This window comes from Colobus angolensis, unplaced genomic scaffold (assembly GCF_000951035.1).
Source record: "Colobus angolensis palliatus isolate OR3802 unplaced genomic scaffold, Cang.pa_1.0 Scaffold75, whole genome shotgun sequence".
In the NCBI taxonomy this organism is placed as follows: domain Eukaryota; kingdom Metazoa; phylum Chordata; class Mammalia; order Primates; family Cercopithecidae; genus Colobus; species Colobus angolensis.
This window is the reverse complement of record NW_012121265.1, coordinates 6,383,455-6,399,277: the sequence shown is the minus strand read 5'-3', so window position 1 is coordinate 6,399,277 and position 15,823 is coordinate 6,383,455. Positions and strand designations below refer to the sequence as shown.

At 49.1% G+C, this 15,823-nt stretch overlaps 1 long non-coding RNA gene across 1 annotated transcript; it reads left to right on the top strand.

Annotated features, from left to right (window-relative positions):
• The first annotated feature begins 2,898 nt into the window (after window positions 1-2,898).
• Window positions 2,899-7,208, top strand: LOC105501797. Its single transcript, XR_001000241.1, has 2 exons — window positions 2,899-3,935; window positions 4,048-7,208. It is a non-coding gene; the product is annotated as an uncharacterized LOC105501797 (long non-coding RNA).
• The last annotated feature ends 8,615 nt before the right edge of the window (window positions 7,209-15,823 follow it).

Here is a 15,823-nt window from a genome sequence, read left to right as displayed (position 1 = left end):
AAAGCTCCTGAAGCCACAAGTATTGCACCCAAGATGGATGAGAGCAGCCAGGCCCAGGCAGGAAGAGTGTGTCACTGGAGCCAAGACTTCCTGAAATGGGTGACTGAGCCAGGGTTAGTGTCCTGTTGTGGATGAGGGCAGACGCAGGGAGTGTCGAGTGAGGTACCATCTCCATTGGGATTCTAGCACAGTAAGAAGGAGCCAGCTTACCAGAGGTGAGCAGGGCAAAAGCAAGCTGTCAGGACACGATGTGTTGGGGGTTGGGTAGCAGAGGGTGGACAAGTGAGGGGTGGACGGATTTCCCGGCACCAGGGGGTAGCAAGGGCAAGTAGGCCCCCCTGAGCTCATCACTACCCTTCTTCAGGAGGAGCTAAAGATGGGGAAAGACAGGGTGCATCTCTCCAGGACCCCCTGCCCCAGTCACACACCCCTGTGGCCGTGGCTCCTGGGCTCCCAGCGTGCCGTGGGGAAAGCGATTCCTCCTCCCGAATCGCTCGTTGCTCGTGCTACATAAAGAACACAGGCATCACAGGGGGGATCGCCAGGAAGCAGAGCTCTGGACTGTTATTCCATGAACTCGCGCACCCCCTCCTTCCCTTCATCCAAACAAGGCCCTTTGGCGTGAATAATAGCTCAGCGGCTCCGAAGCTGTATTGATCGGCTGCACACGCGGCTCCGCCGAGAACTGCCAGGGCTTTTCCTGGGGGCAGGACCAGCACCGCTCAGCGCAGCGCCTCTCCCCCTCCCACTTCCCCAGCCTCTCCCAGGTGTGTTCAGGAGGGGACAATACCTGGGGGAACCCAGGCCCTCTCCAGCTCAGTGCCACTTCGTTGCTACAACTTTTCTGTTTTTCACTTATTTTGCCAGGGAAAGCACCTAAGTTAGAGAGAAATGTTTTTTCATGACAAGGCCCCACAGAGTTGACAATGAACACAACCTCCCGCTCCAGCTTCTCCCCAGAAGGTTCTGCCAAAGACCCAGGCCATAGAGGCATCCTGGACTGACACCTGTGGGGGCCCTATTATACCCCCAGCACCAACAAGCACTTCAGCATCCTGTACCACATTTTGCTGTTACTCTCCCCTGGCTTATGCCATCAGAAAAGAGGAGCCGAGAACGTGGCTAGGACTTACCACCTCCTTGGGGAATGGGGACTGTTGGAAAATTCAACAGAGGTGCATCAGTCACAGGCTGGGAGACCAGCAGAGACCAAAGCCTGCCAGCCCCACTCCCTGAGCCTCTGACCAGACTGTCCCTTCCCGTGTTTGCACCTCTTCTGGACACAGGAAGTGGCCAAGGCCTTGACCCTTTGAGGGACACCAGGCCCCTGAGCAGTGACACCCTGCGTGCCGGTGGATGCCTGAAACCCCACCCCTAGAGATGCAGTACTGTGATTTCTGCCCTGGAACACTGGAAAAATGCAGATTCATTTTTCCCTGGACAGCTGCAGTCCCACCAGCCACAGATCCCTCTGAGTGAGTTGTCTGACCATTTCCTAGGGGCAGATTTTGGGTTTGGGGGAGGACAGACCCACTACGTGAGGGAGCCTGGTGGTCTTTGGGACAAGGGTTAGAAGGAAAGAGGGGCTTGGTTCCCTAGGAGCAGCGCCCTGGAGGTTGCCCCGTATCAGCTGCCTTCAGCCTTGCCCTAAAGCCCACTCCCTGGCCAGGCCCCTGTTCTTCTAAGGATTGTGTTCTAGCTCAGGGCTGCATGCAGGCAAACACGGGAGCCTGAGAATGGGCTCTGCCAAGGAGCAGATAATGGGTCGAGGGTCCCCTGGCAGGTCCCATGGCCATGCCCTGGCTGAGAAGGATTGAGAAAGAACAGGGAGGCTGGGTTGGAGTTTGGACAGCTAACCCTGGAGGCAGGCAAATTGTGTCCCTCCTCTGGCCCTGCTGAGGCTGAAAGAAGTCCAAATCCAATGTAGCATACAATTTGGCATTTGGGGAAGGACCCAAAACGGATTCTTCCTGCCCTGAGCAGACCTTCCCCACACTGCCACATCCAGGGGTCTTGGCACAGAGGGGACACTGGCCATCAGAGACTCTCCGCTCAATTCCATCTTCTCTCATTCCTCCACACCCACCCCTCCAGAGCTCTACACTGCATTTCTAAAGAGAGGGAGAAACTCGAGTGAGAACTAGAGGGCTTCAATGAGTTCATTATTGTCCCCGACAAGACTTCTAAATAATCCAGCCTTTCCCTGTTTGAAGCATGAGAAGTGTAAGCAGATTTATTCATTCATTCAATCAATATTTATTGAGCATCTACTATGTTCCAGGCCCCGAAGACACATGGTGAAGAAGACAGATAAGAAAACAAGGAAGATAGTCTCACTGCACTGCAAGTCAGAAAACTATTTTCATTTCCAGAATCCTGACTCCAATCTCGGGCAAGGTCACTCTCGGGGTCTCAAAATCACATTGCGATGCCTGTGCCTCTGCCCCCTTCCACGCTGCCCCCTGAGAGGAATGCCCTATCACTGTGAATTACCAGGCAAAATCCTCTCCAAGTAGACAATGCTGTGTGCTCATTCCTCCTTGCAGTCCCCATGACTGCATTAGCAAAGGAGCCCCGCTGAGGCTGAGTAGGGCTGACACTTGCCTGCAGGTGGGCAGGTCCCCATCAGCACTGGTCCTACTTCCAGGACTGGCCTAGGAGAGGCCAGGGATAGGAATGGGGACCATTTAGATCGGGGCTGACTTGAAGGATTTTTTTCCCCCTGCTTATTAAATGTTAAAGGTTTGACTTGGCAGGCAATCAGGAGCCCAAAATATCATAAAAGGGAAGAAAGTTGCCGAGCGGCTAAGAGGTGCACCACGGGAGTGTCACTGGGCCCGCCGGCGAGGTGAATTGCTAAGCAGAGAGCAGTGAACAGGGAGGAAATGGAGCAGCAGACATTTTCAAAGGCTTCTCTCCCCTTCTTCTCCTCTCTCTGCCCCCCATGCGGAAAGGGGAAAATAGAAGTAGAATCTAGATTGGGGCGCATGGCTGATTTGGTCCTCCTCCCGCACCATCCTCCCCCAGACAGCAGAGAAACTTTGATGTCTGGGTGCGTGGCATTCAGGGACAGAGGAGCCCGGGCATCCCAGCAAATGCAACCGCATGTTCCGCCTCTGGATGGCCTCTCTGAACTCCTTTGTGAGGGGAGATGAAGCCCACAGAGCTGGAAAGAGCAGCATTTTGAAATGAGGAAGTGTGGATCGGCATTCCTTGAGCTCAGTGCTAGCCACCTTGGCAATGGGGTGGGCTAACCAGGAGCTCAGATTTATAAAACTTTTGAGCTTTGAGGGCCCTAGGGGGCCACTGTGGCCTACCTGTTGATTTTCAGATGGGGAAATGGGAGGCTCAGATTTGCTAAAGGTCACCTAGCAAATTGGTTACAGGTCTAGTAGATTCCATGCCTTCAGCCTCTGGTGAGACATCTTTCCTCTGCACCAGGAAGTGGAACTTCAGACAGCACCAGGGGTTGGAACTTTTGTCTCAAATCCTCTCCGCCTCATCCCCACCCACTGCCCAGCAACTCCAGGCTGGGTCTTTCGTCCCGTCAGGCTCAGAAGGGCTGTGGACCTCAGAGCCAGGGACCTCCTCGGTAGTGTTGGCCTTCACACTCTTGGTGCTAAAGTTCTCCAGTTACTTTTTTATTAAACCAACACATACAGAAAAACTCAATTTTCGGCTGGGCACAGTGGCTCACACCTGTAATCCCAGCACTTTGAGAGGCCGAAGCAGGCGGATCACTTGAGGTCAGGAGTTCAAGACCAGCCTGGCCAACATGGTGAAATCCTGTCTCTACAAAAATACAAAAATTAGCTGGGCATGGAGGCGCATGCCTGTAGTCCCTGCTAGTCGAGAGGGTGAGGCAGGAGAATCGCTTGAACCTGGGAGGCCGAAGTTGCAGTGAGCCGAGATCGCGCCACCGCACTCTAGCCTGGGCAACAGAGCAAGACTCTGTCACAAACAAAAAACCCCTCAGTTTTATCCCTGTGGGCTATGACGATCTTCATAGCCCCACCATGACACTGAGCCTCAGCTACTGATGCTAAGGTGATGCAACTTAGAACTGGAGGGGAACCCGGACACCACTCCTGGGTCCAGATGGCTGTGGCTGGAGTGCAGTCACAGCAAGGAACAGTGTGGCAGGGACACCAGTGGGGCTCTGGTCTTTTCCCAGAGTCTGGCATCTTTCATGCCAAGTTGGGCCTCAGGTCTTGGGGCTCTAGACCCTGCTGTGCCAGTGGCCAGATGTGTGGCCTTATACGCCAGTCATACCCTGCTCCAGACCCCAGTTTCCTCATCCACAAAATGGGAAAGCTGGGCTAGAAAATCTCTCAGGAAGGTAGGTCTCTGCTAGCTCCCAGCCTTCCATGGCAGTGCAGAGGGAACCTTCCCAACAAAGTAAGAGCCAAAGGCTAAGATGGCAGCCGGTGGTTTGTAGAACCTTCTAGAAGATCAGGAGACTTGGTAAGCTGAGCTTGTAAGTGGTCCAGGATGCAGGGCTGGTGTCACAGGTGCGTGACCAGTACAGGTACACAGGGCTTTGTGCCCAGAAGGGCCCCACGCTTGGGAAATAAGGCTCTGCAGTCATTGTCTTCAAATTCTTACTAATTTTATCTTTGTCACTGTGTTTTGTAAGTGAAGTCCAATGGGACAGCGGACTGTGGACTGGGGAGGTGGGGCCTCCCGTCTCCCTGTGTCCAGGATCTGCTTCTCAGCTACTTGCGCCTCTGCCCCCCCAGCTCCAGCTCCACTCAGCTTCTACCTCCCTGCCTCCCACCCAGCAACCACTGCCAACCTGCCCCCAACCTGGCACAGGCACACCCTGTGGGGGAGGGGGGCAAGCACACCCCACAGCATCTCAGAGTGGGGCATAGTGGCAGCAGTCCCCATCCTGCGCTGGCAGCCTGGGGCACATTCAGTGCAGGACTCTGCGGGGGTGAGCCCCTAGCACCCCCAGATCCAGTACCTCATGTGTCCTGGTACAAAATTTGTAGTGACCCTGGGGGCTGCCCGTCTGCTGTGAGTTGGGGCAGGAGCCTGTGGGAGGATGCCTGGCTCAACCTCCTGCCCTAGGCCTGGGGCACAACATGTGGGCCCAGGAGCTCACAGGAAAGGGAGCCAGAAGATGGGTTCAAGTGTTCGTGTGTTCCCCAAGTCACCAGGGTGCCTGTGGGGGTCTGCACTCCCCCAGGAGAACCCTCATGTCTAGGGAGCACCCCATGGGGTCATCTCCATGCCTGAGAGGACCCTCCCTTCTTTCAACCTTCTGGAGTCCAGTTTATCTCTTCTGGCCAGGTCAAGGTATCCTTCTGAGAGAACCGTGAAATACAGTGTGCCGTTTTTGCTAATTCCACATGCAATATTCAGATATTTGCATTTAAAACTGGTGTTGCACAATGTAAAGAGGAATGGTAAAAGTCATGCTAATAATTTAAAATTTTGACTTTACTTAGAATGGCATTAACTAGCAAATTTAAAACACCATGACAAGTTGAAAATGAGACTGGGCAAGAAAGCAAAAAGCATGTTTTCTTACTAGTTGAACAAGGGGCCCCACATTTTCATTTTGTAGTGGGTCCTGAAAATTATGTAGCCAGTCCTGCCTGGTGAGCCACCTACCCTCTTGGGCATTTAGTTCTCTATCGGTAAACTATATCATGAACACTGCGTCTGCCCCTCCTGCTCACGGGCACGTTAGGAACATGCACTTGGATAAAATCCAAGACAGAGATTTAGAAACCAGTGCATGGTGCCAGTTCTCAGCCTTGGAACCACAAGCCCATTTTTCTTAAAAAGGGATCTGGACTGGCATCCAAAGAGATTTCAGTCCCCTCATGTAGGTTTAGCCACCATGGGCAAGGCAGTCTCTCTCCCATGTATTCCTCTCTCTAGGTGCTCTGCCCTAGAAATGGAGCCCCAGTCTAAAAGCAGCCCCATCAATACAGAACAGAGGTATAAGCACCCAGAGAGATTTAATTTGGAATCCAAGCAAGTTGTGAAATGGAAAGACTACTCGGCCAGAGAGCTGAGGTCTTACGGTGTGCAAAGACCAGTCCTCAATATCTGCACCCATCCATTTGAGTTTCAGGTGAGGTTTAGGATTTGGGAGCTCAGTACAAAGGTGCCAGCACCAAGGAGGGTAGGTGCCAACTACGTTTGGGTTTAGAGACATCATCCTCTTGGGAAAGGTAAAAATCCTGATCCACTGAGTTTCCAGGAAGAAGGCGTCCCCATTTCAGAACTGTTTTCTAAGCCACCCTCATGGAGGTTTCACCTGCAGCCTTCAATCTGCTTTGTCTGATGTCTGAGGATGCAACTGCCCCAAAAGGGGTCTAAAGTAACATCCCATCGTGTTCTGTGAAAAGTAATACTGCACTTTAAGGTAACATTTATGGAATGTATGAATGAATGAGTCAGTTTGGATCAAGCTGCCTCAAATGAGTCTAAATATAAGATTTCACACTTAATAGTGTCATTTCAGGATCAGGAAAAATTAGGTGACTCCCGTTTGGTTTCTACAGCTTTTCCCCAATATCATGTTAAAGTTTCGGCTTTTTATCTTATTTCACTTATTTCATTTTGAGTGATGTCTTCTGGCTCCAGCTCAGCTTCCTAGAGATAATTCATTAGGCCCGAGAGCTGCTCCAGAGTGGGATTAGAACCGGTGTAGTACATAGTCACATTAAACTGAGATCGGCTAATTAATCGCTCTTCTCGTGTAACTGAGCGATCGCACTCCTTCCCTGAGGAATTGCAATTTCATGGTTCCTAATGATGGTGCGATTACATTATGTGGCTGTGGGTGTCAGGAGCAGTACTTGGAGCCTCTCTCGGCGGGGATGGGAGAAGTCACTCCTAAAACCGGGGAGATGGAGAAAAGCAGTTAGAATGTCTGTTACTAATTTTTGTTAACGTGCTGCTGTTTCCTACGTCTCATTCAGGCATTAGCTTCAAGTTCCATTTTCCCCCAGCACCACGTGGCACCTTCCCCAGAACCCTCATGTGTTTTTTCTAATATTCACAGGGTTATTGTTTGAAAAAAAAATCTATTTATTTGCTGTATTCCACCAAGTAATTTATTTTCATTAGATTTCTTGGAAATGTGGCTCTACATATCGTTAGTACAAGTAATACATTTTGATTGTTGTTTCCTGGAATAACTTGTATTATTTGATGACTTAAATAAAATGCCTAATTCCAAAGTCGGCTATTCCCATCTTTTCCATTTGAATTCTTTCTCTTACTTCCATTTCCTTTCTAATTGAAGATTAGTTCAAAATCTTCAGTTCAGTGCTCTGCTACAGTTTTTGGACTGTGAATTAGATGCTGTCATTTTTTTAAATGATGAAACTTGGAAAGATAATATTCAAGGTTGTTTTTGAATGCAGGTTTTGTTTTTCTTTAATTTCCCAGAAATATGGCATTACAGAGCAATCACACACTTGGGTCTGAGCTCTCATTCTCTCACTGGTGAGCGTGGATAACCTACTGATCTCCTCACTGAGCCTCAGTTTCCTCGACTGTAAAGCAGAGAAAATAGCACTCCACCCAAGGGCTGATATGAACATTCAGTTAGGTAGCGGTGGAAGACACCAGGCATGTGAGAAACCATCACACTCATCATGATTAAATGTGTTGCTCGGTAACATGGCAGACAAATATTGCTTGGGGGGGGTGTTGTGTTTTGGGGTTTTTTGTGTATGTACAGATTCCTCATGATTCTGGGCTTCAGATACCTAAAGAATGCCTTAATTCCACGCCGTAGCTCCAGTGGCACAGTCAGTTAGCGCACGGTATGTGGAAGAACACCTTAATGGTAGAAAGATACTTATTTCTTCATTATTTAAAAAATTCATTTTTAAAATGTTTTAAAATTGTTTTTGAACAATAAATAGAGCTGGACATGGTATCTCGTGCCTGTAATCCCAGCACTTTGGGAGGCTGAAGTGGGAGGATTGCTTGAGCCCAGGAGTTCAAGACCAGCCTGGGCAACATAGTGAGACCCAGTCTCAATAAATAAATAAATAAATAAATAAATAAATATTAGACATGGCACCAGGATCATGAAGGTAACATTTGAACGACAAAACTGAGTCTCTGCTTTCCCCAAAGCTCAAGGGTACTAAGGGACACCCAGCAGTTCCCTGGCAATTAACTGCTATAGGAACTCAGTCACAGAGAGACCTGGAAGGTAAGGCAGGCAGTCTTGGTCGGTTATGCTGGTTTGAGCTTACCTAATGTCCAGGACACGGCATCCTGAAGGAAATTTGAGGACACATTTGAAACATTGATTTTTAAAAATCTATTGATTGGCTGGGCACTGTGGCTCACGCCTATAATCCCAGCCATTTGGGAGGCCCAGGCAGGTGGATTGCTTGAGATCAGGAGTCCAAGACCAGCCTAGCCAACATGGTGAAATCCCATCTCTACTAAAAATACAAAAAGAATTAGCGGGGCATGGTGGCAGGCACCTGTAGTCCTAGCTACTCAGGAGGCTGAGGCAGGAGAACCACTTGAACCCCGGAGGCAGAGGTTGCAGTGAGCTGAGATTGGGCCACTGCATGCCAGCCTGGGCAACAGAGCAAGACTCTGTTTCAAAAAAATAAAAATAAATAATGTATTGATTGAGAAAAGGGAGACTATGAGAAATGATAAATGCTGTGATGAGATGCTTTTAAATGAACTCATAACAGCATCTGTGGGAATGTGAAAAGTGAGGGATGCAGAATGTAGTTATTTATTCAGTCTGTGCACAACACTTGACTCCTGATGAAATCCTGGACCCCTGGATCACTGGTGGTTCTTGAATAATCCACTGCTGAGGGGCAATTAAAAGGGAAGTAGAGAAGAAATAACTCACCTGTGCTCTCCCAGGAACACTGGTAGAATCCTAGTCCATTCTCCTCCACCCTGGTCAAGCTGCCACCTCTCACCTGCCATAGCCTCCAAGCTGTTCTCCCCACTTCTACTAGGTAGGTTGTCCAAGCTCACAATAGCCGGGGTGAGGATTTGACAATGAAAATCAGATCATAAAGCCTTCTGGTTCAAAAGCCTCTGACTTGGCATAGCTTTTCAAATCATAATTCCTTCCCATGGCTCGTCCAGCCTTGCTTGACCTGACGCCTGCCCCTGGTCAGGCATTTTCTCTCTCCTCGCCTCCTGTCTCCACTCCACTTACCTCACTCCTTTCTCCCTCCAACACTGCAAAGTCTTTCTCCCCTCAGAGCCTCTGCCTGGAACGTTCTCCTCCCCTTCCCTCTTCTCCTTGACTAGCTCTTGCTACCTGCTCTGTCTCAGGTTACATACACCATCGCAGAAGCCTTCCCTGAACCCTCCTCCAATCTCAAGAAGGTCCCCCTGATTCTTCCTCAATCTACCTTTTTCCTTATCATAATACATACTCCCGTATTTATTCCTGTGTTTATTCTTTCATGTCCATCATCCACATTTTGTGGATCACTTAGGCTGTGGGTGTCAGGAGCAGTACTCAAAGCCTGTACCGGGGACCGGGAGAAATCACTCCTAAAACCAAGGAGATGGAGAAAGCAGTTGGAATGTCTGTTACTAATTTTCATTAACATGCTGCTGTTTCCTCCATCTCACTCAGGCATTAGCTTCAACTTCCACGTTTTTCCCCAGCTCCACATGGCACCGTCCCTAAAACCCTCATATATATATATATATATATTTTTTTTTTTTCCTTGTAGACAGGGTCTCACTCAGTCACCCAAGCTGGAGTACAGTGGCACGATCATGGCTATATATATATATATATATTCTTGTAGTTAGGGTCTCTGTCACCCAAGCCGGAGTGCAGTGGCACGATCACGGCTCACAGCAGCCTCGACCCCCCCAGGCTCAGGTGATCCTCCCACCTCAACCTCCCGAGAAGCTGGGACCACAGGCGCGGGCCACCATGCTTGGCTAAGTTTTGTACTTTTTTGTAGAGAATTTTTTTTTCTAATATGCACTCCCCAGTTAGTCTGCATGCTCGGTAAAGGCTGGTACAAAGCCTGTTTTATTTCTCCATTGTTTGGTGCCAGAAGAGAGAGTGGCACATAGTGGGTTCTCAGTAGATTATTGTTGAATGAATGAATGGGAGAGAACTTCTATTATTTCAGACAACCTGCTCAGCCAAAACTTCACCACCAGCAAGTTCTCTGTTAATTATCATTTGTCGCCATCCAAAAGCCTGAGCACTGTGCATGGTGTGGGAGAGAAGACACGTGGGATCCACTTTCCTCCCAGACAAGAGGTAGGGCTGGGAAGAGGCGCTGGGCCGCCAGCCACACCTGAGCTAATATTCCTGGCACATCAGGTGCTTCTCAAGTGTTTGCGGGCAGACCGCTGCCTTGGATGAAATGGTATTCACCAGGCGTGTCCTTTTACTGTCTAATTTGGTCACCAAGATTCTCCCCCATTTTAAGAGGGAGCCGAGCAGCTTCACAAGGCTAGTCTTGTTTGGATGCATAGCACAATGAATTGGTACCCGCCGAGCCTCCAGCGCTGACATTTCAAAACCTACAGTACACTAAACGTAAAACTTTGTTCAAATTTCAAGGATTTTGATAGCCCAAGTGAATAGACACTGCCTATTGATTTTTCCCTTACAATGACTCTTGGATAACCTATTTTCTCATTTATTTTTAAAGACAGCTCATGAGATTTCATAGCAATTCTGCCCAACCTCCTAATATCAAAATCCCTCCTTGACCCTGAAAATTGTAATTCTGCTATAGATCACAGCTGCTGAATATTACCTTTTACTAAGCTGGTTAAATAAAATATGTCCAAATCACTAGATCCCACAAGCCGTGGGCTGCAAATCTAATGATCCAGAGGCAGAGGTTTCAGCCGCTGCACACGCAACAGCCCCGCGCTCTTGCCGGCCGACACCAGAGTGTGGGAATCGAGAATATTGGCTTGGGTTTGGAATTTAAGGAGGAGGAGAGAAAAAGGATAGCTCGGCTGGTCTTCAGTGATTTTCTTGTAAAACTTTTACAAGGGAGACTTAGGCTGTTTGATGTGTTCTAGACAATCAAATGCCCGCCGAGTCTGAGGCAGAGAGTGGCCGGTTTTCTCCCTAGTGGAGGAGGGGGTGTATTTGATGTAGGGCAAGTTCAAAACCCCCAAAGCCTTGCACGCTGGGAGGTCAGATTACACTCACAAGCTGGGGGAAAATACAACACGTAAAATGTGAAGAAGACCTCTGACCCTGAAAGTCTCATTCTGCCCAGGCCAGGGCTGTTGGTGGGCTCTTAGTTTGGCTAGAGAGGGCCTGGGTATCATTTATCCCATGGAGGCTTCTACCCTGCCTGCACCCCGTTGGGCCTCTATGCATTCCTGCTCTCACCTGCACTTCATCCATTTTAGCCAAAGGGGCCCTGCCCACCACGCTGTCCAGCAGCGCATCCACATCAGACTTACTTTTTCTCTTTCTCAGAAGAATGAAGGGCGGCACTGACCCAAGTTGGTTCCAGGGGAGTTGTGAATATTTCAAAGCTGAGACTTAGATCAAAAGTCATAACCTCTGGCTTTCAGACTGTCCTCTTCCCTTATCTGGGTGGCCCCTGAATCCAATATGGAAATGTTTCCTGGAGAATCTCAAGTCATTACAGGTGAGCGGAGCCTGAACTGACTCTCACTCAGCAGAAATATGGCGTCTCTCAACAGTGGCCACGGGAGCCCATTTGAAATGCAAGAGACTCTTCCGTGGGCCTGTGGAGCTCTGTAGCTCAGCTGCCTCCCAGCCCTGGCCCTGCAGTAATTCTGCTAGACCGGGTGCCTCCCCTTGCAGGGCGGGCAGTGGGGCTTTGGCAGGTGATGGGTCCATGGAATAGATGCAGAGATCTGCTGATATCAGCACCAGGTGAGTCTGAGTGAGCAAGAAACTGTCCATGAAAAACAAATTAATGATAACAGAGTCGTCCCCCAGCCCTGGTCAAGACCTGTCAGTGAATCAGAGTTCACATGTTACCGCACTTTAAGCACGCCTTATACCAGGGAGGACAGGCATGTGGCAAGAGGTCCTCTCCTTCCCCTCCCCATGCTCCTGACAGACATTGCTAATCAATCCTGGCTCTTTCGACTTCAGAATCCTCTTCCTCTCAGCATCTCCTGCAGCCTCTACTCATTAGAAAGAGTGGAGTTAGTGGGTGCAATAATCCATCTAACCCCTAGCCTCCCATGTCCCACATCCCACATCACCTGCATACCTCTTCCCCTACCTAGAGCATCCTCATACCCCTCTCCAGTACCCTGCATACTCCTTCAAGGTTCCACCCAGTCCCTGTTTTCCTGACCATCATTCTCCCCACCGCCTCGCTGATCACTAAGGAACCAAGCCGAGGAGTGAATTGGAGAGTAGGGGTGTGAAGACTCCTAAGTTCTGGCCCTGGTTTTGCCTCTGAATTAGCTAGATAACCTTGGACAAGTCACTTTCCTTCTTTATACCCTTACTTTCCCATCTGTAGATTAACGATAAAGACTCTGTGATCTCTAAGGTGAGTCTCAACTCCTCCATGTTATGTTGCAAATTCCTTTGCAGCTATCCTACTCTTTGAGCCATTTAATATGGCCCTTAGTCATTTCTTTCTCCACCCATGTGAGCTCTTGGAGGGCAGGAATCATGTCTGGGGCTGATGCTGTATTTCTCCTTGGGGTATCAAAGTGCTGGGAGGCAGAGTACTGAGGGCCTACTGGTGCCATGTTCAATCCCTGTAACACTGCTCTTCAGCTCCCAAAGAAGGAGTATTCTTGGAAAAATGCAGTAACTTCAAATTAAGCATTGTTCAAAGGGACAGACTCTATCTTCTATCCCTCCAAGGGGCTTCTGAGCCACTTCGGAGCTCAGGACTGTGAGCCAATGAGAGATAAGAGAGGTGGCAGAGGCTCTGGGCCACAAGCCAGACTGCTGCTTCCACTCTGGCTAGGTGAGCCTAAGCAAGTTAATGCACCTCCCTGAACCTCGTTCCCTTCCCTGCAAGTTTGTCATGGTAACATTACCAAGTTACGGAGGTGGCGTGAGGATCAGACGACAGAATCCATGTGGCACATGCAGCTCAGAACCTGGACAGCAGTGAGTGCTCAGTGAATGGACGCCCATCACAACCCTCACAAAGGCCACCAGCCTCGGCCAGGCCACACCCCTGCCCCAGTCTCTGGTCTGTTCATGGGACATTCCCCACGGGAGCTTGTTCTCTTAGTTCAAGTGAGCTGATGCCTGCTCTGTGCCAGCTACTAGTCTAGGAATATGGATGGGAATAAGCAATTCTTGGCTAGAAAGAGGAGTTGAGAACATCCAGAGCACAAACCAGATGAGGCCAAACAAGGAGGTCACAATTCTGACAGTCAGATGGGATGCTTCCCAGAGAGACACCATCCCTAACTCCCGACCAACCTGTGATTGATTCCATGCAAAGAACCCTCTCATGGTGCAGCAGACCCCCTGCCCAGTGGACAGTGCCACCTGCGCCTGGGGAGAATACAAGCCACCAGGCAATAAATTTCAGCTCTTGTTACCACCTCTCCATTCTCCTCCATCGCTCCCTCTTGATCTCCTCTCTCTGCTGACAACAAGATATGGCTGGCATTTAGTTGAGGATTTAAAATCAGGAAAGCTTCTCCCTCCCTTCAGGCTGGAAGCTCGCTCCCCTGGCTCTCTGAGGCCTCTTGAAGCTGGGCGTTTGCTGAGTGCCAGGAGACCAGCTCCTGAAACCGGAAGGGGCCTGCATTGTTGGACTAAAATAGCAAATGTGCAACATGAGTCTCTTCAGGGGCCTTCAGCGGGCTGGCAGCTTCCGGTGGGTGCTCTACACAGGCCACAGGGAAGCAAACTGGAGTGGCCCTCCCTGCCACTTGAGAGAGCCCTTGTATGTACATGACTGTTCTGTCCCTTAGCTAGATTAATTTATCCAACTGAAAATGGACTTTAGCTGTGCCCAGCAAAAAAGAAAAAAAAATGGCATGTCTGAGTCAAATAAACCATGCTTAGACACAGGGCCTGTGCGCTTCCCGACTGACATAAATCTCATCTGGGGCTTGCTGCCCTGGATCTCCCAAGACAAAAGAGACCTCCCAAAGCCAAAAGGAGCCCTCTCACATGGATGGCAGCCACAGCCCGACCCATGAGGCCAGAACACGGAGCTCCAGAATGTCGCTCCTCTTCCCCGGTGGCAGCCAATTGATTACTTGTCAGTTTCCAAAATGGTCTCATCTCCAGAAGAAACAATGCACGAAAAAGCAGTTCTGAAAAAGAGAATTAAGAGCTTGTTAGACACGGGCCTCAGGTCAGGGTAGGTGGCCTATCTGGGGGGCCTTTGAGGAGGCATGCTGCGACTGTTTTAAGCCAGCCCTCTCCCCTGCAGTTCTCGCTTAATGAAGCTGCTGTACAAGCCCCTTGGAGGGCCCACGTACTGCAAAGTAGTACCAAGTGTCCCGTTACTGTAAACGGCCTTTTATTTTTAAACTAATGCTATATTTGGAAAGCAGTAATCCTGGGGAAATGATACTGGGACTAATGGGGAACATATTACCTTTCATGTGTTTTTTTCATGTTTAACGTTTCTTTGTTATTATCTGAGGAGCAAGGCTCTGCACACACTCTTGGGCAAAAAATCAAAATAAGCCTTAAAGCAATAATATTTTAATAAGCATCAAATGTCTTCAATGAGATAAAAGTATTATATGGTGTTTTGATATTGGGCTTTAGTTAAAACCTCATTAAAAAAAGAAAATTTCTCAGATGTATTGGGATAGGGGGGCAGTAATGTATTTTTAAATTCAGGTGGAGGAAAAGTTCCAGTTCAGGTCAATTATGCTAATTAAATGCCACAAATGACTGAAATCGCCCGCAAATGGACATTATTATTTGTTGCTTTCACTATTTCCCATTGATCAAAAACAGCAGCTAATGACACTTGAGCCTGCAAAGGCCAAAGCTCCAGTCTGAATAAACATCGGCTGCCAATCACAGCCCTTGGGGTGGGAGAACTAAGCTCTTGTCCAGCTTGCGTCCAGCACTGCCCTCTTCTTGGGTGAGGTTTCCAGCAGCCGAGGCTGCAGTCACCTCCCTGAAACTAAGATCAGTTTCATCAGTGAAGGCCTGGTCTTGTTCCCAGCCCCATCTGGGAAGTGCTGAGGGGCACAAGTTATGAAATGAAACTAAGTCTTTGATTTCTTCACCCATGGCCAGAGACCCAGCTAGAATCATGAACTCTTTAGAACTGAAAGGAAGAACCTTGAAGATCCTTCATTTGGTTATATAAAATGAGGAAACTGAGGCTCAGAGAGGGGAAGTGACCTGCTCGAGGGCACACAGCAAGCTACTTGCAGAGCCAAGAATAGAACAGCAGTTTCCTGATTCTCAGTCCATGCCTCTTCACATGCTGTCCTCTCCAATATTATAGTATAAAAGAGAACTTCAACTTTCCTCTCCGCTACCTCATAGCAAATTTCCCTCCATTTTCTCTTGTAACTGCATGCCAAAGCTTAGTTGGGGGCTTCGGCCCAAACTAACCTGACTCCAAGATTGGAATCAGGCCACGTGTAGTAGGACTTGAATCTGTCTTCTCTGGTTGACCTAAAAGGGGAGTCTAATTTCAGCTACAGAATGAAAGGCAGTGACTGTGTATGGATGGGACATTGGAGCATGATGTGGGGAGAGCGGGGGTATGGAATCCATGGTTTCAGGCCCATCTGTAGACTCCATGATCCTGACTTTATCTCCTGAGCTAATGTAGAAACCATACTCCAAGCTGCTACCAGTCATTTCTACCTCAAGGTAAATAAACCATCTCGGAAGAATGCAGTGGCTTCAAGTTAA